Below are 23,560 nucleotides of genomic sequence, written 5' to 3'. Positions count from 1 at the left end.
CTCCCTCAACACTCTCAGCCATTGTCTAGTGGTCTTAGACCTCCTAAAGGGGACATGGGGAGGGAACCTCAGGCCAAGTCAACTGCAGAAAATGCATGGGTCCCTGTTCATTGCTCTGTCAGAAGACTGTCATCCTGGGTGTGTTTGGACTTTTGATTGAGAAGGAGAATAAAACTTAATCAGTCATCAATTCATGCACTGAAGCAGAAAGCACTGAGCTCCTACTTTGCTCTAGCCTTTGATCCGGCTGCTGGACATACAAATGTACACAAAGACTTAGTCTGTCTAAGGAGGAGCCAAAGGTTGATATGTGAAAAATGTACACGTAAAAAAATATCTGTGGAACAGCGTGTTGTGGTGCTAGAGGTACGTCACAGGGAAGCTCCCCAGTCTTCTCTACGGGTGAAAAGCTACCTTAGGCAAGTAGCCACACCCACAGTCAGCCTATGAGTGTCCTTTCTGGGATTTGACTCCTGTTCTCTTCTAGTCTGAAGAGTAATGCCTTTATCTGTTCCTCTAGCATCATTCATTCATCATCCGTTCACTTGTTCATTCAACAAACGTTAAGTACCTACCAAGTGCCAGGCACCTTCACAGGTTTTAGGAATGCGAATATGAGTTCTTGTTTTCAGAGAGCCCATAAGTAGACAAGGAAAAAGACCCTTAGAAACTAGTGTGACCAGTGCCCTGTTAGTGGTATAATCTTTAAAGACTTCATGGAAGATGATTCATCCACTGGGGCTATAGTGTGGAATTGGGAACTCTGGACTTGTCCCATTTGCTTAATGGTGACTCACTGGATGAATAAAGGTATGCAGAGAGGCAATTAGAATTATTTTCAGTTGAATAACGTACCTAAAATTCTCTGGTGCAGAATGTGTGGTCAGAGATAAAATTTCAAAATTGGTGCTTTTTGAAAATGATGTGATATGATAGTGGGATGTTTTATAGTTAGCAGAACTTATGCACATTTCAGGTATTTTTATCTACAATTATCTTGTGAATCTTGGGGCAATGGTGAAGCAAAGGTCTGCCTTTGTCCGTGACATGTCAGCATTACAGATGTGAGTCACTGGTATAAACCTTCAGAAGGGGTGTCCCTGGCCTCTACCTTGTGAAGCCAAAGAGAGCCTGGGGTGGCAACAGGTAAAGTGGCTGAGGGAATGAGCTTTGCAACCTCCCTGATCTGACTTTTATTTCCAGATCTACCACTTAAGTTGGGTATATTTCCTAACTTTCTAAACTTCAGATTTTTATTTTTGTAAAATAGAATAAAATTGTATTTGAGAATTAAATAAGGTGATGCAGGTTAGGTTGGGTTCTCCAGTAGCAGACTCTGAGTTGAGGATTTGTGTGAAAGTGATTTATTAGGAAGTGGATTTAGGAAAAAGATTGTTTTTATGTAAGAAGAAAGGCGGTTGTATACATTTATTTTCCTTGATGCCTCACGGATTTGCAATTCCACCTCTTAAATACACAACCTTTTATTTTATTCCATTGATCAATGTATTCGTTTATCATTGTTTTAATAACTATAGATTTACATTATAGATTTAGTTTAGTTATAGATTTACTATAGATTTACTAGCTATGATTTACAGCACATTTAATATGGATCCCCCTTAATACTCTCCTTTTTTGAATATTCTGGCTATTCTTATGTATTTGTCTTCCCAGATGAACTTTAGAATCATGTTTATCAAGTTTCTAGAAACTTTATCTAGGAATTTTGATTGGCGGTGGTTCAATTTATAGATTCAGAGAACTGACATCTTCCCGTTTTTAATCTTCCTATCCAAGAACATGACATTCCTCTCCGTATAGGCCTGTGTTCTGTTAGATCCTTCAGTGCAGCTTTATGGTTTCAATCTTATAGTCCATATACATGCTTGTTGGATTTATTCATATGTATCTTATATAAATGTGAGTGGGATCTGTTTTTATATTGCATTTTCTAAGTGAATTAGATCTTTATTCTTGTTGTATAGGAAACCTGTTTTCTACATTTATTATGTACTTGATCACTTTATTGAATTTCTTATTATTTCTGTTAGTTTTTCAGTTGATTTTCTTGTGTTTTTGAGGAATGCAATGAAAATATATGCAAATAATGGGAAATTTGCCTTCTCATTTAGAATATTAATGCTACTTATTTTACTTTTTAGTTATTTTCTTGTTTAGCATGTTTATACTGTTTGGAACTCTAATCAGAATGCTTGTGTTTTACCACTAAACAGGATACAAGCTATTGGTTTTGTGTTTGTATATATTATTAATTTTATTGAATTTCTAAAAAATCAGAATTTTGTGCTTTTTGGAAATCTCTCTTGATCATCACATGATTTCTCCCTTTGATCCATTAATATGAAGAAATATAGTATTAGATTTCCTAATTTTGAACTGTGCTTACCTTCCTGGAATAAATCCCACTTGAATTAATTTTTAAAATATCCTTAGATTCTCTTGCTATTAAATTCAGACTTTTCATGTATATTTATGAATATTGGAGTGTTTTAAACAAAATTATCATGGACAAGTTCTAGTATAAGCACTGTATCAATGTGGTTAAAAGAATGAAAATATTTTCCTTCTTCTCTTATTCTCTGATTTGTCCTAAAGAGCATATGAGGTTTGATTTTGAAATAACTTGCCCCTGAAACAATTTAAAACTGGCACTTTTTTGAGGAGTAGTTTCTTTCTGATAATTTCCCCAATTTTGATCTGTGGAGATAGGAGAAAGTGAATTATTTTCAGCTTCTCTTATCAAAGGGAATTGTCAATTATCACTTTGGCCATTAACTGAACCTAGAATTGGCTTTTCTGGAAAGCTATTTTCTTTTCTTATGAGGGCACACCGAGGGGCATCTACAGCCATGTTAGTTGCCTCCCAGGTTTGGGGGATGGGAACTTAGTGGACTGACTTCAGGGCTTGGTCATTTCCTCCCCCAGGACAAGACTTCCCTGAGAGGAGAAAACAAAGCAGGAAGGCGGGCTGGGGCTTAAATCCTGTCGCTGCTTGGCCCTCCCTCCCCATTGGAACCTGTCGTTGGGTTCCTGTATTAGCCCAAATGTTTTCAAATGCCTCCTAAACATCTCCTAATGAGAATCTCACCTGTCACCTTGTCCTCCAAATGACATTTCCTTCCATAGTCTTCGTTCAATTAACGGCACCACTACCTACTCAGTTTCCCAAATCCAGAGCTTGAGTTTTGTCCTCGATTATTCCTTACCTCTTACACATCCCATTTGATTTGTTGACAGTGTCTCTCACATCCGTCTCTTTCTCTCCGTCACCATCGTTGCTGCTTTCCTTCAGGTCCTTAAACCTGGTCACTTCATTTTGTATTAGCCCCGTCATCAGTCTCTTACTCTGGTCTTGTCCCCTGCTGTGTTCTCACTCCTCTAATCTCCTCTACCCTTGTACCTGTGACCTTTTTAAAAGATGATTGATTTTTATCAAAGTACTGTATATAGTTAAAAATATCAAATACAAGTATACAATTACTGGTGTGCATTTTTTAAATCAAAAAAGCTATGAAAACATATTTTTTGGGTACCTTTAGCACCAAAGCTCATTCTGGTGGCAAAACCTGAATTAAACTTAAAGTCTCATTGTGAAATATTGTGTTAATTATTGGATGCTGCCCCACACCCTGATGGGAGTAAGTATGATACTGTACGTGCGTGATATTATCTTTAAAGATCAGAAAATATCTGAATTCTGAAATACATCTAGCTTCAAGGATTCAAGGTTGTGGGTTGTGGTTCCCCATCCTGCTCTCCAGAGGCAACTCTGTAAACTCCTTTAGCTTTTAAAAATTATAGTTATATTCATATTTTTAAATAACATGCTTAGTCTTATAGTTCTTGATTTATCAATTTTGAACATCTGTATATTGACTTCCTATTATAATTTATGAAGATTTGACTTACCTCTTTCCCAGTTGTATTAGTCTGCTCGGGCCGCCATAACAAAGTGTCACAGACTGGGCCGCTTAAACACCAGAAATTTGTTTCCTCACAGTCCTCGAGGCTCTTCTCTTCATTTTCTTCATCATTTTTCTGAAGCACATCTGTAGTAACTTTCCCAGAAAAGGCATGGGATATAAGTTTTTAGATTCCCTGCAGGTGTGAAAATGCATTTTATACTCACACGTGATAGTTTGTGTGGGCATAGAATTCCAGGCTGTGAACAATTACTCATTAGATGTTTGAAGGCATAGAACCCTCACGTCTACTAGACCTCAGCGTGGCTTGGTGTGTACCTGTTTGTGTTCTCTCTGGAAGCTCTGGAATCTATCCTGGAGATTCTGAAATTTCACAGTGACACGCCTTGTAGTGAGTCTTTTTCCACTCATTGTTTTAGGTATCCCTTTCACTTTGCTGGCTTATTTTTCAATTTTAGGAATTTCTTTGAAAATTTCTTCCTGTTTCTGTGTTCTCTTTCTGTAACTCCTATTATTGAGATATTGGACTCCTAGAATGATTTTCTAATTTTCTTTTCTCCCCTATTTTCCATTTCCATTTCTCTGTTTGACTTCTATAGAGATTTTACCTCTGACGTGAAAAGTTGATTGAAATGTGTGTCCCCTTTAATGGCTCTGTGTAGCTTTCAGAATAAAGTCCCAGCTTCTTTAATGATCAGCTCTACCTAAAACTCTTCCCTTGTCGTCTGAACCCATCCTTTGCTTTTCCGTGATATCTTTTGAATGTCTCTTTCAGTGCTTATCACACTGTATGATTGGTTCTACTCAGTTGTCTCTACTTTTTTTGTGAGCTTCCTAAGGATGGGGATTGACTTGTTGACTTTTCATCCTGACACACTCAATAATGTTTGCTGAGTAAATGTGAACAAAGCTACTATACCCCCCTTCTTAGGCTGATCACCCCCGAAGTGGGTCTTGAGATGAAGATTGGTGTGCAGGTGGTTTGTTAAGCAACTGCTCCCAGTAGAATTTACTAAGGGAGTGGGGAAGCAGGACAGGGAAGGGAGAGAAGCCAGGCAAGGATGTAATTTTAGGCAAAGTCATCAGCTTCAGTCTAATCCTCTAGGGGAATTCTGGAGTGTAAATTATTCCTCAGAGTTTGTCCAAACTGGAGGGAAGGGAGTTGAGTTTTCATAATCCAGCACTGTCTGGGATAGAGCAGAGTCTGTTCTGGGATAGGGCAACCAATCACCTTGCTTGGTCCAGGACTATCTTGGTTTTAGCATTAAAAGTCTCATGTCCCAGGAAATCCCTCAGTCTGGGGCAAGCCAGGACAGTTGGCAACATTAACAGGTATTTCCAGCTCTCTGTACTTGCAGACAAAGTGACTCCAGCAGCTCAAGGGAAGTCCTTGGAGGAGAGAAACAGCTGCAGCTATTAGAAGCTGTGGTACACAGAATAATGGCCTCCAAAGATGTCCACATCCTGATCCCCAGAACCTGTGAATACCTTACCTTCGATGGCAAAAGGGACTTCGCAGGTGTGATTAAATGAAGGATGTTGTGATGGAAAGATTATCCTGGTTTATCTGGGTGGGCCTTATGTAATCATGTGGATCCTTATAAGTGAAAGAGAGAGGCAGGAGAGTCTGAAGAGATGTGATGACAAAAGCAGAGCTCAGAATGATGTGATCACTGGCTTTGCAGACGAAGGGAGCTACAAGCCAAGGAATGCAGGCAGCCTCTAGAAACTGGAGAAAGCAAGAAATGGATTCTCTGCTAGAGACTCCAGAAGGAATATAGCCATGTGACGCCTTGATTTTAGCCCTGTGAGACCTATTTTGGACTTCTGACTTCCAGAACTCTAAGATTATAAATTTATGTTGTTTTAAACCACTAAGTTTATGGCAATTTGTTACAGAAGCAATAGGAAACTAATACAAGGCAAGCTGGGGGAGGGGAACACAGAAACAGTAAAAGGGATCTGAGGGGGCCAGGAGGTGCCCCAACAGTATCTTCTCCCTCCAAATCAGAAAACTAAATTGGAGAGCTAAAGCTTTAAATCAATGGTCAACAAATTAGTTGACTGTCAAACTAGGGGGGCATGGCGTAGTGATTAAGCCATGGCGTCTGTAGGTTGATGTCCATTTTAACCAATCTTGGCTTTGGGCATTTTTAGCTCTATGACCTTGGCATGTTACATAAGCCTTTCAGAACCTCAGTGCCTTGTCTGTAAAATGGGGATAACAAAACCCAAGAGCTAGTCTCCAGATTAAATGAATACGTATGTAAAGTGCCTGACACGCAGTAAAACCTCAAAGCAGATATTACTGGTAGCACAATAGGATCCCATCTCTATTCAAATACTACAGTTGAAAGACAGCATAAGGTGAAAATTAAGCTTGGTGAATATTAGGGATTAAAATCACTCAACTCGCCCAGAGTGTACAGAATATAGGGTTTTGTGTTCATTATCTTGTAAATAATGTGTACATATGAGAGGTTGCTTGTCACCACAATGGGAATTATATAATACTGAGTCCAAGTGCAAAGCATATGTTACAGTATTTTAAGTTACTTAGACGAGGGAGGGAGTTCTTGGATATTGTGCAGCGGGCTCCTCCGTACGTCTGGTATTTTAGCGTTTTTGTCAGTCCATGGTTTGTTTATGTAAAGGATGGCTTTCACCTTCATTTGCGTTTGCTCTCTTCCTGAGATCTTTGTTAAGCCAATAAAGTTGCCCATGATACCTGTGCCTGTCTTCTCTTCCCATGGTTATCTGGGGGGTATTTTCCTAGCCTTTGAATATGCTAAGCAGCCATAATTGGAGAAAGTTTAATAAACAACCATTAAGTTGCTATTAGAAGTGTCAGGGCCGGTGTAACTAGTAATTTTGTAATAATTAATGAAGCTCACCTGTAACTATAAAGCCACTTACTGTCCCAGATCAGCTTCAACTGGATCTAGAAATGGGCCCTACAGACCCTCTGTTATCAAGGTGCCTGCTGTCCAGGTGGGCGACCTTGGATATTTTATTCATCTCTATTAGAGAAGAGCACCCCCAAACTCAAATCAGCTAAATGTGGAGACTTTTAAACAGCTCTTCAAAGAGGCCAAAGCCAGCGGTTATATGTGGGGGCTAGGAACCATCCAGAAGTGGTGTATCTGTGGTCTGCTCTAGCCCCCTCTTCCAGGTCACAGAGTCAGAGCTGTTGAACATCCTAGCAGCCCTTTCTTCCACATTCCAGGGACATCACTGGGTTGGGCTGAATCTCTTTTAAATGTGGTGATTTTTCTGCCTTGGGTGAAATGGTGACAGAGAAAGGGCGGAAGCCAGGGGAGGAGGGGAAGGTCTTTGGCTGAGCTGTAGCCCAGGGGGCCGCCTGGAGCCTGCTGAGGAAGGGAGTGGGTGTGGGAGAGCTTGCTTCCCTCTGAGGCTGCTCCAGCTCCTGGAAACACTGCCTTTCTTTCTGAAAACCCTCCGTGAGGAGGACCAGTTAAAACAACAAAAGACATCAATCAAACCTTATGGGGTGATTTTAAGGCCAAAGGGAAAGTATCTAGATGGAAAAGGGAGGTGGTCAGCAGTGGGAACTCCACCCACCGTCTGCTCTCGCAGAGCCTCACTTTGCAGCCCCTCACACCCTCTGACCGCCCTCTCCCCACCTCCATCTGGCTGCCCTGGAGCCTGGCCCCACTTGCCTTGTTCGCCAGATGAACTGCCCTGTCTGTGCCTTGCCTTAGGCAGGGCCTCTCGGGGATAGAGCTGTGTTTGTCTCCGCTGTGTGTTGAACTTGGCAGGTGCAGGAGCATCTCATTCCAAGTCAAACCACTACCTTTCAGAAGAGAGGGCTGGCCTGGAACCCATGGCGTGGGGCAGCTCCCGTCTACAACCACCAATGGTTGGAAGCAAATGTTGTCCCTCACCATCACCCGTGCCAGGCCTGCTGTTGGTAAGGACTGGGAGGGGAAGAAACAGGCATTCAGGACTGGAGGTAATAGGAGGAGGCTGGAGGGCTGTGGGCAGGAGGAATGAGGGCAGCTTCACAGAGAGAGGTTCAAGCAGCCCCAGAGAGTCGACCGTTGCTTTGGACAAATGAGCAGTTATTGGCCACTCTGATGCCACCTGGGTGCATACCTGAGTGTGCAGAGCCAGCTCAAGAATGAGGTCTTGTTTCTCAAGAACTAGCCCTCCTGTTGGAAAGCTCTGGAAAGACAATGAGTACATTCAGGAAGCTTTTCTCCCTTTGCTTCCCCAGCTGGCTGCCATGGAATCTTTGCTCCCATAAAGAGAGGCTGCCCTCCAAGGACCAGGAAGGGAATCCTGCAGATCAGAGGGGCAGAAAGACTCCAGCCTCAGTTTCTCATTTGAAAATTGTTGCCAGATAGTGAGATCCGTTGTCCACTTCACCTGTGATAATGACTCCCTGACAGTTCAGTGTAGACATCTAGACGCCAGCTCTGCCATATACTAGCTATGTGACTTGGGCAAATGACTTAGGCTCTCTGTGCCATGGTTTCCTCATCTATGAAATGGGGATATGGCCTATCTAGTAAGTGTTGTGAAGATGAGAGGAGAGAACATCTGGGAAAGCGCTCACTTGGCTGTTATATTTATCAGCCTCTGTGCAGATGTCATAGCATTTTTACATGGAGTTTCTCACTTTCTCTTCATAATCGTTCCACGAGGTAGAAGTGGAAGGGTGGTGTGAGAATAATTACATTTTCTATCAAAGTTTTCAGAGCTTTGCCAACGGAAATGATGGTATTGGCAGCCCACATCTGGCACAGAGAAAATGACCCCAGCAGTTTTGTGCCCATGTTGGGTATGTTTTCTCTTTGCTTGGTGAACTGGCTATGAAACAAAGAATTTCAATGGAGGTACACAATGTTGACCATTTTGAAGACCCTCTAGGGCCACCAAAGATGGGTAATCTGGTTTAAGGAAAACAATTCATTATCCCTACCAATGCTGTGCAGTAGAAACTTCTTGTGAATCATTCACGGAATTTTAAATTTTCTTGTAGGCACATTGGAAAAGTTTTTAAAAAGTGAAATTAATTTTAGTAATATATATATATTAACTCCCATATATTAAAAATATTACCATTTCAACACATAATCCAAAAATTATTGAGATACTTTATATTCTTTTTTTCATACCACGTCTTTGAAGTCCACTGTGTATTTTCCATTTACAGCACATCCCAATTCCATTGCTAAGAATTCATTGGAAATTCTTGATCTGTATTTAGATTTCATAAACCTGATAGCTGCCAGAATAGACTCACATACTCAAATCATTCCAAATACACTTAAAAGTTTTCCAGTAATGGAATCGAATGTCGGTTTTTAACTACAAATTTAAATTAACTAAAATTAAATAAAATTTAAACTTCAGTTCCTCAGTCACACTGAGCAACATTTCAAGTGCCCAGTAGCCACATATAGCTTGTGGCTGTCAAATGGGACAGAACAAGAGAAGTTGTATTTGCTACCCCGTTTTCTTGTTTGCCTGTATTTCCAAAGTTAGAATTATGTTCATTAGCTTTCTTTCCAAGAAGGTTTTTAAGTGACTTGCCTATTTTACAAGTATTTTAAACTAGACCACACTGTCTAGCCACCTAACAGACACAGTGACTGAGGAAGTTCTACTGGTGACTTTGCACTGGGAGGGAGCCATGGAGTCCGCATGACTCGGGATTCTCTGCCACAGTGACTGAGGGAGGGCCCCAGTGTCAATCCAGATGTAAATAGTATAAAACGTTAATTTCCGTCTTTTGTGGGGGAGGGCAGACAAAAATAAACAGAAATGGAAGATCTAATGTTCTCCTCCTACACTCCTGTGGATCACCTTTGCATACCACGCTGGAAGACCAGGTTTGGAACATTGCTGCTGTGATCTTAACCTTTCCCCCTGCTGAGGCACAAGCTCGGTCCTTGACTTTCAAGGAATGGGTAGTGTTTGTTCTGGGCCTTTTCCCTTCTGACCTCCTCTTCCACCCCTAGAGTTCCTGGGTCCTTTTTTTTAACCTGAGGAAGATTTGCCCTGAGCTAACATCTACTGCCAATCTTCCTCTTTTTGTATGTGAGGCACTGCCAAAGCATGGCCACTAACAGAAGACTGGTGTAGGTCTGTGCCCAGGAAGCAAACCCTGGGCTGCTGAAGCAGAATGCACCAAACTTAACCACTAGGCCACAGGGGCTGGCCAGCTTTTTGGTTTTTTTAAAAAGCATCATGTAGTACATTCATTTTAAGACTTTTGATTAAATAGTAAATACTTTGTCATCCAAAATAAAAAACAAAAAAATGTTTCCAACAGGAGTCACAAAGATGTGGTCACATCTTTATTTTAGGGTTTGACCTAATTTTATTCTTTGGGTACAAATTATACAATAGTTTTTCCCTCTTACTCAAAATTGCCTAAATGTTTCGGCACACTGTAATGGAGACAACATCCTGGGAATTTGTACTTATATTACCAGTGTTATGATTTTCTCCAGCTTCACTATTTTCAGAAACAGAGATGCCTTCCGGTTTATGGAAGGATTATGGATTGTTTCATTTGTTCGAGATTTCAGAGTTTGGGCTGTGTCTTTGCTTAGCAGTTTCATCCTGGCTGGGTTCTGGGTGGTCCATTTCTTCTTCCATTTCTCTAAGTGACCCTCCTTACTCCTGCCACCTTTACTTTTCTTTCTTCAGCTATTTTGCTACTTAAGTCATCTGAGGTGGAACTTTTGGAATCCTTGGCTTTCTGTGGATACAAGTTTGACTCTTATGACCCGAGCAGGAGGAGCTGCTCCTTGGTGCTTTTCTTCTTTCCTGCTTCCCTCTTGAGGAGGATCCAGATTAAATTCTCTGAGGGAGTGAAATTCTTGGCAAACCGTAGGGACTTTCTTCCTCTCTTTTGTCTTGAATTGTATAAATAAAATATTCCAGAGCCCTGAAATGTTGTTTTGCACAAATGCCTCATGGGGAATACATTTTACTGGAGGAAATTTAGAATGTTCCTATCTAAGTTCACACAGGCTTCCAGCATATGGGTGACTTGTGTGTGGCTGTGCTGGGCCCTGCTCAGGGGCTGAGGCCCCTCTTGCTAGTTATCATGGCCTAGGACGTGATTCCAGTTTCTTTGATCTGTTTTATTTTGAGGAATTCTAACATTGTTTTATAAGCCAGGAGGTAACTTCTTATTGCTTCTGCTTCTTTTCTCATTTTAATTCCTCAATTTCAAATATATTTATTTCCTTAGCATCAGCTCTTGCCTTGTCTTCCCAGGGAAGAAACTCCCAACTGGGAATAGTTGGGCTCCGCTTAGCTTTTTGGAAAGTCTCCCCAGTAAACACTGGTCCAGGATGGAGATTTGCATACATATCTATGCATAAAAACTCTCTGGGTTTCCTATCACCTTCACCTGCCCCCTAGGGGTTCTGTTGCCAAGGGGCAGGGCACTGAAGGGCAGGAAGGTGGCAGTGTGGTCATGGCCAGGGACCAGAGCACCTGGATTTCCATCAACCATGCTTCAACCTCCCATCTATTTTGTGAACGGTTTTTATTAAGGGAGCAGTATTTTAAAATAGCTTTTTGTTTATGAATCAAGACTATTATTGCTTTTTGTTATTTAGTTCATTAATTTCTGCATCTAAATTAATTGAGTGCATTTTGTCTAGTTTTATTTTGTTATTCTTTCCCTAGCTTCTTGAATGCTTAGTTCACTTATTTTTCTATTATGCATGTATTCCATTTAAGAAATCTTTGCTTATCCAAGATCATAAATGTCATATCAAAAAGATAAACTGCTATGTTTTCTCTAGAATCTTTATAGTTTTTGCTTTCATATTTAGGCTCTATGAACCACCTGAAAACACTTTTTAGTGTAAGGTGAATTAGGGATTGTGTGGTTAGTCAACTGACCCAGCAACATTTATTGGAAAGTAATTCTTTCCCAATGAATAGAATGAATTGGGTGATCACATGTGTGTGAGCCTGTTTCTAGACTCTCTTCCACTTGTTTATTTTTTTATCTTTGCTCCAAAACCTTGTCATAGCTTTATGATAATGTTTGATATTTGTTATTATTCATCTTCTAGGTTCAGTCTTTTTCAAAATTGCTGTGACTATTCTTACTCCTTTGCATTTTCATGTATGTTTAGAAACAGCTTGTCAATTTCTGTGGATAGGCTGAAAAATGGTCCCACAAAAGATATCCATGTCCCAATCCCTGGCTCCTGTGATTACCTTGTATAAAAAAAAAAAAGGTCTTTGCAGATGTGATTACATTAAGGATCTTGAGATGGGGAGATTAGCCTGGATTATCCAGGTGAGTTCTAAACGCAACCACGATTCCGTCTAAGAGAGAGGTAGAGAGAGATCTGACTACACAAAGAGGAGAAGATGATATGAAGATGGAGCAGAGAGAGATGTCACGATGGTGGTTTTGAAGATTGGAGTGATGTGGCCGCAAGCCAAGGAAAACAAGCAGCCACCAGAAGCTGAGAAGTAGGGAACAGATTCTCCCTTAGAGTCTCTGAAAAGAGCAGGCTCCTGCCAACACTTTGACTTCAGCCCAGTTATACTGATTTCAGACCTCTGGCCTCCAGAACTGTGCGAGAATAGCTTTTTGTTGGTTTAAGCCACCAGCTTTGTAGTAATTTGTTATAGCATCCTCAGGAAATGAATATAATTTCCAAAGAAGAATCTGTCAGAAGTTTGTTGAGGCTGTACTGAATCTATAGATCACTTTGGGAAAAACCGAGATCTTAACCATTTTGTCTTTCTCTTCATGAACGTGATATAGTCTTTCATTTACTTAGAGATTTATTCATTTATGAAGAGTTTATTTTTTGCCTGTGAAATGTTGGTCAAAGGGCCAGCATTGAAAGGCACATGGAGAGGTTGGCACTATGTCCTTGCCCTGTACCTTACTGCCACCTGTGTCTGGGTAGCTTTGTGTCCACAGGAAAGGAACAAAACCAGAAAGAAAGGAAATGTAGATTGTTGTTCCACTCAAGGGGATGCACAGAAGGGTGAGGTCCTCTAAGGAGCAAGCACTGAAAGAACTCTTCTGAGTGAAGCAGGGATGGTATCTTTGAGAGTTCCCGCATGCTTCTTACTGATGTCACAAGAAAATCACCTGGACAGTTTAAAAAAATACTAATACTGAGGCACACTGTAGAGTTTCTCATTTAATTGGCATGGCGTGGGACCTGGGCACCTATATTTTTGGAAAGCTACTCAGGTTATTCAGCTATGAAGCTAGGGTTGAAAACCAGGGTGCTACAGAAAAGATATGAAATCCTGGGACTGTGGGATCAACAGAAAAGGGAATTTTAGCTCCTTGCTTTAAGACTGGAAAGGCTGATCCTGGATGATGGAGGGTGTTTCTCTGTATGTGTGTGTGTGTGTGTGAGAGAGCGAGCGAAATAGACAGAGGGAGAGATTGGGGTGGGGGATAGAAATAGGGAAGGAGCTTGGTCCACAGGGAGATACTTACCTCAATATGGTGGTGAGAGTGTAAGAAACTGAAGGGAGGCAGCCCTGTTTAAGAGGGAAGATAAACATGAAGCAAGGACATTTGGATGCACATAATCCAACCACGCAGAGGTCTTCGGATCTGGAAAGTGGGGCTGAAGGGCGTGATACCTGTGATTTCCATGGCAGCTTATAGCCTGCCCAGAACAGTAGCTGGATGTGGATTAAGTACGAGGATAAGTGAGCATTCATTCATTCAACAAGTTTTGATCTCGAGGATAACTGACAAACACATTGGCATTCCCGATGCTCTCCTATTCATTATTCTCCTCCTTAGCATTTATCCTACATATATTCCTATATATATTTCATATATATGTGTATATATTCATGGTATAGCTTACTAAGCTATATATTTCTGAAACATATGGGATGGGTATATATATATATACAACAAGGGATTATCACAATGTATAGAAGAGTCATACAAATCAATGTGTTATTTCATTTAAGAAAAATGGAGGTTGGATATGAACAGGAAATTCACAGAAGAAACATGAATGTTTAGTAAAAATGTGAAGAGTCTCAGTTTCACTAATGTGCTGTGGATTAAAGTGCTGTGTGAGCTGCAAATCCACTCTCCTGTGCTCTGCTTGTGGTGCTGGGCCTGGGATTCTGTGAACTGTGTTTCTCTGCTAGCTGACTTCCACTAGTTTCTGCCAGAAGGACTGGGAGGAGGAGAAAGGAGAAGGGACCTTCTCTTTCTTCTGCATCTCCTGTTTATCACAGTGTCACCTCGGGAACCGCAGTAGTCGGTTCCTTTTCCCAGCTTCTTTCCTCACTCCCTGAGACATTATTGCATGCCTTCACAGTGCCCCTCACATCTGGGCAAGGGTTTCTTCTCTGCATTTGGAGTTCAGTTTTTGGAAGTTCCTTTTCCAAGCTCCTGAAATGTCCACACCATCCATGCAATGAACCTTGATTTGTGGTCTAAACCTATCCACGTGGCTCCTCTCCAAGCTTCTGGCTTCCGAGAACCCCCACCCATCCTTCTGTTTCCCCAGCCTTGGGGGTGGATATGCTGCCTACATTTGCTACCTTTGTCTTACCTCTGACTTTTCCAGGACTCCAACATCTGTTCACCCAATTACCTCTATCAATTCTCTCTTAAGCTAACTAGTGTGGTTTTTCATAAGACTCACTTGAAAATAAAATACAAAACACATTATAATATAGATCAAGGTTTTGTGTAGGTTAGAAAACCCGAAGTTAGTAATTACCTGATCCCAGGAATTGCTCAATAGGTCAATCCCCTGATCCCTTGCTATTTTCACCTTTATGCAGCTGTAGGGGGAAGGTGGTAGTCTACAAGCCTGCGAGAGCTAGAGTGGAGCTTCCTATGTGACAGAAGCAGGATGGGGCCTTCTCTGCTAAAATTCCATGGAAATAATAATAGTAATATTGACTTATTTATGGAGGGTACACAATCAACACCTGGCCTTGGCAAGTAACTTAACCTGAGTACCGGATCTCAGATATTATATTGAGATATATTATACCCACCTAATAGAATCTTCGCTTCTGAAGACTGAAGTGAACAAGGAAAGTGCTTTATACCATGGCAGAGTTATACACCACGCCGGGAGCCCTCCTACCTTTACTACATGGGCTCAGTGTCCACGGAGAACTCCAAGCTCTGGAAATGTCAGGATTAGTCAAGAAGACAGTAAGATCTCAAGTCACCACCAGCACCAAATGATAGAGTCAACAATCCCAACTCCCTTTTCAGGCCCCTTATCTAGAAAAGGGACTATGCCCACAGTCCCACTGGGAATTGCTTTCAGAGGAGCTGATGAAAGCTGTGAAGGCACTGTTGCCCAACAGTGAGGGGAGTGGAAACAACTTGGCAGAACCTCTGGGAAGGCCCATCAGGGCATGAGATCAGTGACCAGAGACGAGGACCACACTCCAGGGGTAGAGGCAGAACCACATGTCATGCCCTGCAGACTCCAGAGCTGCATCTCCAAGACAGAGGGAGGCCTCCAGCAGACAAGATGCGGATGCGGGCCTTCTAAAACTCAGGTATGAGTTGAGCCAGGCATGTGTTGAGACCCTACTGGGTGTCAGGATCTGTGTTAGATAAGAACACTAGCTATGTTTGCTTCCACTAGTGGTGGAAGGAAATACCTTTCTCAATTTTTTTTCTTCTTTTTATAAAATTATATAGCAAATTTGAAAGACATAGAAAAATAGAAGTATCCAGAGATTTGCTAACTTCACTATTGCAGCCATTGCGATGAGTAAAACTATAGAGAATGAATGGCTAGAGAGTATTTTCTATATTTTTATAATTTATACAAAAATTATACAGTACATTGACATTGATACATTTAAATATATTCTTATTTTTAAAATTCAACCAATTCAGATAAAATAAAAGCTGCCACTGGGGAATGCCATTGGGAGTCACTCCCCACTTCCAGTCCCTTTGTAAACTCTGTCAAGAGTTTGGGCTGTAATCTATCAGAATTTATATTTATGTTTGTCTTACATTTGTTTCAAAATAACACAGTTATGTCAACAGCATCATTGTACAGTTTGAATTTTTTACCTACCATGTCCTGCAAATCTTTCCATGTCAATTCGTATAGATTGACCTTTTTAAAATAGTGGATATGACATAGTTTTAGTAACCATTTGACAATTCCCCTACTGTCATTATTTGAGTCCAAGCAGTGCAGCAATGAGTATCACACAGGAATGTCTCTGTACTCAGGTGGGAGTCTTTTCCAAGGCTGGCCCACTGGCTCTTTCAAGCTTTACTTGACCAGAAATCTGCTCTTTAAGGACACAGGAGACCTTAGCCTACCCTGATCTCCATTGAACTTTGCGAGTCTCTCAGTTCACTGTTTCCGAGGTGGTCTCCTGATTTTAGCTTAGGAGCTGGGGACTCTTCAACCTTACCTATTTCCCTGCAATCTTCAACTCTTTAAGAGATTCCTAAATTAATTTCTAGTATCCTTTTTTTAAAATGGAAATTCACCTTAGAGAAGATGATCTATTTCTTTGGTGAGCTTCTCCCTTCTAGACCTTCTCTTCCCTCAGGACCTCCTCTTCCCTCTGTTCTCTGCATCAGGGGCATTGTTATTCTATGGCTGGAGCCTCTTAGGGCACAACGCCCACTCTCATCCATTGGTAGGATGACCAACTCATCCTAGTTTGCCTGGGACTTTCCTGACTTCAGAACAGAAAGTCCTGTGTCCCAGGGAACCCCTCACTCCCAGGCAAGCTGGGATGGTTTGATCACCATATCCCTTGGCTCATTTTCTGCCATTGCTTCACCTGTAAGTTGGCTCTGGGCTGCATCCATTAGCCCCAACTGCAGCACCACTGTGCCACATTGTGTCCACAATGCTGAGTGTGAGGGGCTGAAAAGTGTGTCTGCCATCTTCTCCAGTCTGAAGGCCCTGTGTGAGCCCATGATCAATATCGGAGGGGGACTATCTCAGGGTCTTCTGGACTTCCACACTCAGAGGCACTAGGGCAGAGAGAGGACTACTGAGGGTGATGACCTTGTTTCCCAGGACTGCTTGGTAACTTTGGCTATGAGTCCTACCTTGAAACATGGGTGCTTGAGGGGGGAAAGGCAGACAAGGGAAGAGGCTAGGATTGGACATCTCTCAACTTAAATGCTTTAATGGATTCAAGGACCCTGAGAGGCACATCTGACTTCTGCCACATATAAAACCATAAACTAAGAACAGCTAGGACCTACTGAACTCCTGAACAGGGAAGAAAATCTAAGAGTGATTTATGAGGTTCCTAACCTAAGAAGGGGACCCAATTTCTGGTTTCTAAGCTATATGGAACTCCCCAGGAGGGGGCAGTGTAGAGTAGGCAGTGAGCCAAGGACCATTCACAACTGACTCAGACAAGATCCTGATTGGTCTGCCCCAACTTCTTGCCCATGTGTACCTTTAGGGCATTTTTCAGTTGTGTGGTCTCCCTTGGAACCTTTAATAAGTCATTTGCTCCTTGGTCAACCAGATCACTTTTAGCCTCCTCTTCAGTCGGACCCTGGACCCCTTACTGGGTAGCTTTACAAACTCCATTATAGCTTCTCTCTTAGGCCCCCCCCAGGTCCTTTCCTAGCTGGGCTGGGTTGAGCCCTTCACAGGAAGTTTTCTGGGAGCTCCACTCATTCCTTCCTTAGGACCTTGTCCTTTTGGCCTTTAAACTCCGAGTGGGGTGAGAGTCTATGTTTGCCCTTTGGCTAAGAAATCCTGGTTATTTTCTTGGAGGCTGTGTCTGTGCTAGAGACTGATATTCTGAGGGTCAAGATCCACTGGAGGTGGATGAGTCCCCTCTGAACTCCGGTGCTCCAGTTGCTTTTGGATCTTGTTGCTGAAAAGAAATCTTTCTGAAAGGATGGAGACCAGCCACATAGGCCTGGGAGCCCAGGCTGGATGGGCATTAGTTGCGAGCCAGAGGATTAAGGCTTCCTGAGATCTTTGGACAACAGAGGGTGACCCACAAACGTCCCAGCTGCTTCCGCAACCAGTATCATTTCAGGTGTTGAATTTCAGTCAGGGCGAGGGCCTGTATCTCATCCTGGGTTCCAAGGAAAGATACACTACAGGCCCTAATCTGGGTTGTAAAAGATCATAGGACAAGGAGAGAAGGGAAAGAGATGAATCAACCTTATTCTGAAGAGAAATCAGATCCTGTGCTGCCTCAGGTCCTCTTGGCCAAGTTCCCCAAGCTGACCCTTTAATATTCCTCTTTGCGCCTCTGTGTTGATGCTGAAAGACTAGAATGAGGGGCTGAGACTCAAGTCTCACTCTTTTTTTTCCAGGCAGGTTGCAAACATAGTGCGTGAATAATATGATGTTCTACATGGCATTAATAAAGAGCTATGTTCTTTCCATGTTATTCACTTTTAAAGTGGATAAAAATATTTTCTATTTTTCCATCATTGAAAAACTCAAAGAAGGGTTTTTTGTACCATATCTTTGATTGGTAATTCGGTTGGTAGCTTTCAGATGAAGACAGCACCGAGTCTCAGACCTACGCTTGCTGGCCGTTCCATCAGATAGGATTCTACACCTAAGAACAGACTGAGGGCTCTATCAGCTGACCAGAGACTCTCAGAGGCTCAGCACCACTCTCCAGATAGGTCCTAACCCAGAGGAAGGGCTCATTTCAAGATGCCTGAGATGGGAAGCACTGACACACCAATGTTCTTCTGCAGGTGTCCTGAACTCCATTAATAATCCAGTCCATGACCACTGAGTCCCTGTGTTTGGGATGATATTCTTTTCCTTCCTAATGTTTCCTGTCTCAGATGCGTCTCTCTGAGCCAACATAATTGATTTAAAAAAGTGGGAAGAGGAACAGGAGAAATAAGAGTCAACTTCAGCTGGGGGCTGGGCCTTGGCTCCCTTACCTGGTTGATGTCTCCTTTATTCTGAAGACTGGTAGCAAATGGCTCCGTTTTGGAAGAAGGATGACAGAAGGAGGAGCCTAGCCACACACAGGAAGTAAATGATGGAATTGATGACCCGTGGCTCACTCACTCTCCTCAGAAAGGAGATAGGTGTCCATCATCTGAGGCCTGAAGCTCACTACTGCCTCAGACAACAGGGCACTGAGATGTGTGCTGTATTCTAGAATGTTCCAGGCCTGCATCACAGAGCATGGAGCAGTGACAAAGAGTTCTTGAGGGTGGGGGAGGGGGACCCACAGCCCCACCCCAATAACCCAGACTAAGAGGTCTAACCACCCTCCTGGGCATCTGGATCCCTCCCCCTTCTCTGGACCTTCCTGTTGCCAGCCCTGTCTGCTCACCATATCACATCTAGACCTCAGTGTGATTTTCTATTTATTCTACCTTTCTATTTATTCTACCTACATTACCTGGGTAGCATTACCTGATATTTCCCTTAAAGATCTGCCTTAGAGCCCACCAATTTCACAGCCTTTGAAAGTCTGGAGTTTTCCCAGGAATTTTGCTAATTCTGAGTCACTACTGAAAAAGAAGACACCTTTCTGGAGCTGTGACACAGAGAAAGTGCCCATATCTTAGCACTCAGCTTGATGAGTTGTCACACACTGAACACACCTGTGAAACTAGCACCCAGATCAGGAAACAGCTTATTCTCAGCACCCTGGATGCCTCCCTGGTCACTGTTCCCCTCCTCCCCACCCCACCACGAGAGTCACACTCTAGCATCTTCTGAGGGCAGGCGTTATTACCAGGAACAGCTTGAAGCCTTTATGTGTATTGACTCATTGAATCCTCACAGTGACCCCCGAGGCGCTTCTATTACTGACCCATTTTACAGGCGAGGACACTGGGGAACACACAGTGTGAACTACTTGCCGAGATGCTGCTGCTGGTGACTAGCAGAGCGAGATTCAACATGCTGTCTGGCTCCAGAGCCACACTCCTGAACCACTAAACTGTGCTGCCAAAAATGTCACGGCGCCTGGAGAACGCGTCTCAGTCAAGTAAAACTAGATTCTGGAAGAATAACCACTCACCTCCACAGGGCCCTTTGCCTGTGGCTTCCATGTGCCCTTTGTTTACATCTTCTCACTTGCTGCTCAGAACATGATGAGGCCGTGAGGCTCAGAGCGGGAAGGGGCTGGCGTGAGGACCACAGCTGGAAGGGCAGAGGCAGGTCTGAGTCCAGACCAAATCAAGGACCATTCTTGTCCTCTAATTTTTCATGGGGAAACTGAGGCCAGGAGGGGTTAAACAAATTACATTGCCCCTCCATCCAGTGGGTTTCGTTCACGGCTGGGTCTAATGTGTCCTCAGTCAGGGCCTGTGTCTGGACTGAATGATCAGGGGCCACTTGACCCTTTAGACTCCTTGGTGGAGCCTGGGACCTCAGCTGCACTTGTACTGGTGACAGGAGCTCACCAGGGCCCAGGGCCCCAGGCAGATGCTGTAGGAGGAGGTGAGGACAACAGGGAGATGTGTGCAGCACAGGGTGAGCAAGGCAGAGGACTCTGTGCATTTGGGGCCCAAAAGGTGATGACTTATGAGACCCTGACCTGCAAGGACAGCCCACAACAGCCTTAGTGGGTGGTGCAATGGCATCCACTCTGTCCTACAGCCTTGGGGTTGCAAAGGGCACACCGGGATTCAAATCCTAGCCTGCCACCTGCCAGTTGTGCACCCTAGATGGGTTGCTTAAGCTCTCAGAGTTGCTTGCTTTATTTGTAAACAAGGTTGATAGTAACACAGATCTCACCACATCCCAGGGTGGCTTGAATGGGATAGTATATGATTCATCTGACTCATGGCACATAGGAGACCTCAGGACATTTCTGTTTCCCTTTCCTACGATCTCTTTCTCCTCAACTCTGTTCTCCTCAATACTGATTTATAGCAAGTATTGATGGGAACTTACCTCCTTTGCAAAGTAAAATGAAATAAGAAACAATATTGTTTAATATTCTTACTGCTAATTGTGTTCCAGGATCTTGCATGATTGTAAGCAGGAGTGGCTTAGATGGAGTCATTAAGGAGAAAACAGCATTGGATGTGCACACAGACCTGGCCCTGAATCCTATCTTGCCATTCACCACTTGGTGGCCGTGTGACCCTGGCCACGGCACTTCCCCTCTGATCAGCAGCTGGTTCCTCACATCACCTCTAGTGAGCGGGGGTGAGCGAGCACTTGGTGAAATGCTGCCCAAGGATGGGTCCATGACCAGGCAGTGTAGCAACCAGAGCCCCAGGACCAGAGCCCCCCATGGTGGGGTTTGTTGGCATTTCTGGAGCGGCAGTTGAAACATCTCCCCAAAGTGTCTCCGCGTGGTCAGGGCTCCCCACAGCCCTTTACTGAGATGGTCGTCTCCATGCAGCCCCTCCACGGTGGCTGTCCTTCTCTGGAACTCTCATCTCTGAGGACTAAGAAGAGGGAGTGACGTGTGAATCCTGTGCCAGCTTATTTACGTTCTCAGACAAGTGTGTGATATTATGTGATCATGTTGAGAAACACAACCCAGACCTGACACGGCCCATGTCACCTGAAATGCACCTCCTTCAGTTCTCCAAGGGCTCTGGGTATACCTCTAACCATGCCCTCCCAGCATGGCAGCCAGGAGCCACACGTGGCAATTCACATTTAAGTTAAATACAATAGAAAGTTCAGCATCACTAACCTTGTCACCTTGTCTCCTTCCATCTTTGATGTCACCTCTACCACTTGCCTCTTCCTGCCATACTCCCTTCACGTGGTCTCCTTTCTGTGCATGAATATGCCAAGCTCATTCTCTCCTTAGGGCCTCTGCACTCTTCATCTCCTTTGGAACACTCTCGCTCTGGATTGTCACCTGGCTGTCTTGTCCTCATCATTTAAGTTTCAGGGGAAACACCTGTTCCTCAGAGAGGAGCCCCCACCTCTTAGCTGATGTTCCCCTCCCAGTCACTTTCCATCTGGCCCTGTTCTCTCCTTCGTTCACTCCCCAGTACCTGGGGTCAACTTGTTTGTTTACACATTGCTCCCCACCAAAATGTCAACTATTTGAAGGCAAGGATACCTACTGTCTCCTCTCACCACTGATGTCCACTACTTGGGGTAGAGTTGTCTTTGAACTTGAGTGTCTCCTAAACTTGAGTTTCCTAAACATCAATCATTTGTGCTTCATCCTCATGAGGTTTGCCTTGTTTGTGTAAAATCTGTACTAGGACTTAATATTTTTCTTTAAATTGATCTGCATTCTAACTTGAGTACCTACTTTAGCCTGATCCTAAACAAGCAACATTATGGAATTTATATCCTAATTTTTCCAAACATGGATAAATGCATAATTATTTTACACTGTTTTCTCCGTGCTACCTAAAAATCCTTATGCTCATCTCTCCTGTATGCACTCTTTCAGAAACGTTGCTGTACCCCAGCTCAGCTTTCCCATCACTATTCCTCACACCCACCTTCCTCTCTCTGGTGGCCCGTGTTGCCAGCTCCCAGCACGACTGCCGTTCCCCACTCCCGACTCCTCTCCCACACCACTACCACCCTGTGGATGACAGAGCTGGAGTTTCCAGGTGTTGAGGTTTCAAGTTCATTATTGGGAACTGAAGTCCTGGCATTTGAGTGTTTGAATAGCTGGGTTCTTTCCCTGCTGGATGTGTGACCCTCTAGCAATTTGCCCTCTGTGTGACTCTGTGACTCTCCTAAAAGGCCCGGCCAACGTGCACAGCCCGACCAGCTCACTGACAACCACTGACTGTCCCCAGAGACCTGCCAGTTGACCAGAACCTCGGTGATCACTGTCATTTTCTTCTAAATTCAGCAGAAGCCTTAGGTCCTCCTCCACTGGCTGTGGTGGAAACACGAGTTGTGGCCAGGCCGACTTCTCAGACACCACTCTCAGCCTACCAAATGAAAAAGGAGGAGGTGAAAAAACACCCTGTAACCTCAGGTGCCCTGCCTCCAGCTTTGGGTCCACTGGAAAATCCGTCGAGGTCTGCCAGGCCAGCTTGGACTGGTCTGTGTGTGTGTTCAGTGGGGTGTTCTGGATCTCCGGCAGCTGAGATGCCTCCACAAACAGGAGGTGTCATGATTTGGCATGTGTTACTTTGCTTTGGGTGTCTTCTCCTTGTTTTGTTTTTACCTCCTTTTTCTGAATATAACACATGGTTTCATCACTCCAGGGACATTCTCCTTCCTTCTTCCTGAGTTTCCATTTCCTCTTCTTTCTGTCTTTCCACACCTCATGACCATCAGCCCCACACACTTCTTTGGCTCCTCTTAAGAGACAACTTGCTGGGGGAACTTAGTAAGCGCCTGCCTTGCTTCTCATGGCCACATCATCTGAAAGCCTTTCATTTCCTCGGACTCGCCTTGCTGTCGCTTCTCACTTCTGAGCCTTCTAAACCTGGATCATCATTTCCCATCACTGTGGGTAGCTCACTGCTAATCACCCTGCAAGTCCCATCTTAAGTGTCACTTCTTCCTGAAGCCTTCCCCTGCCCCTGCTGCCACAGATTAAGTTAAATGCCTCTCCTTTCTGCTTCCACAGCATCTCGTACCTCCTCTATCAAACTCACAGTGTCATGTTGGGACGGTGTTTGTGCCAAGGGTGGCTTCTCGGTAGTAGGGAGCCTCATCCTCCTTACAACTCCAACAGAATTACCCAAATAA

The 23,560-nt window shown here is 43.5% G+C and overlaps 1 long non-coding RNA gene across 2 annotated transcripts in view; it reads left to right on the top strand.

The window, feature by feature from the left end:
* Positions 1-830: 830 nt before the first annotated feature.
* The window catches only part of LOC123279485 (uncharacterized), a 154,030-nt gene continuing 131,300 nt past the window's right edge, over positions 831-23,560 (top strand). Inside the window, exon 1 of one of the 2 annotated variants that reach the window (XR_011496532.1) lies at positions 831-1,146. This is a non-coding gene — a long non-coding RNA (uncharacterized lncRNA). The remainder of the gene's footprint in view (positions 1,147-23,560) is intronic. The other variant, XR_011496531.1, reaches the window with a different exon arrangement.

Source organism: Equus asinus, chromosome 21 (assembly GCF_041296235.1).
Source record: "Equus asinus isolate D_3611 breed Donkey chromosome 21, EquAss-T2T_v2, whole genome shotgun sequence".
NCBI classification, from domain to species: domain Eukaryota; kingdom Metazoa; phylum Chordata; class Mammalia; order Perissodactyla; family Equidae; genus Equus; species Equus asinus.
Note: the sequence above shows the minus strand (reverse complement) of the source record. Positions and strands in the feature narration are given on the sequence as shown.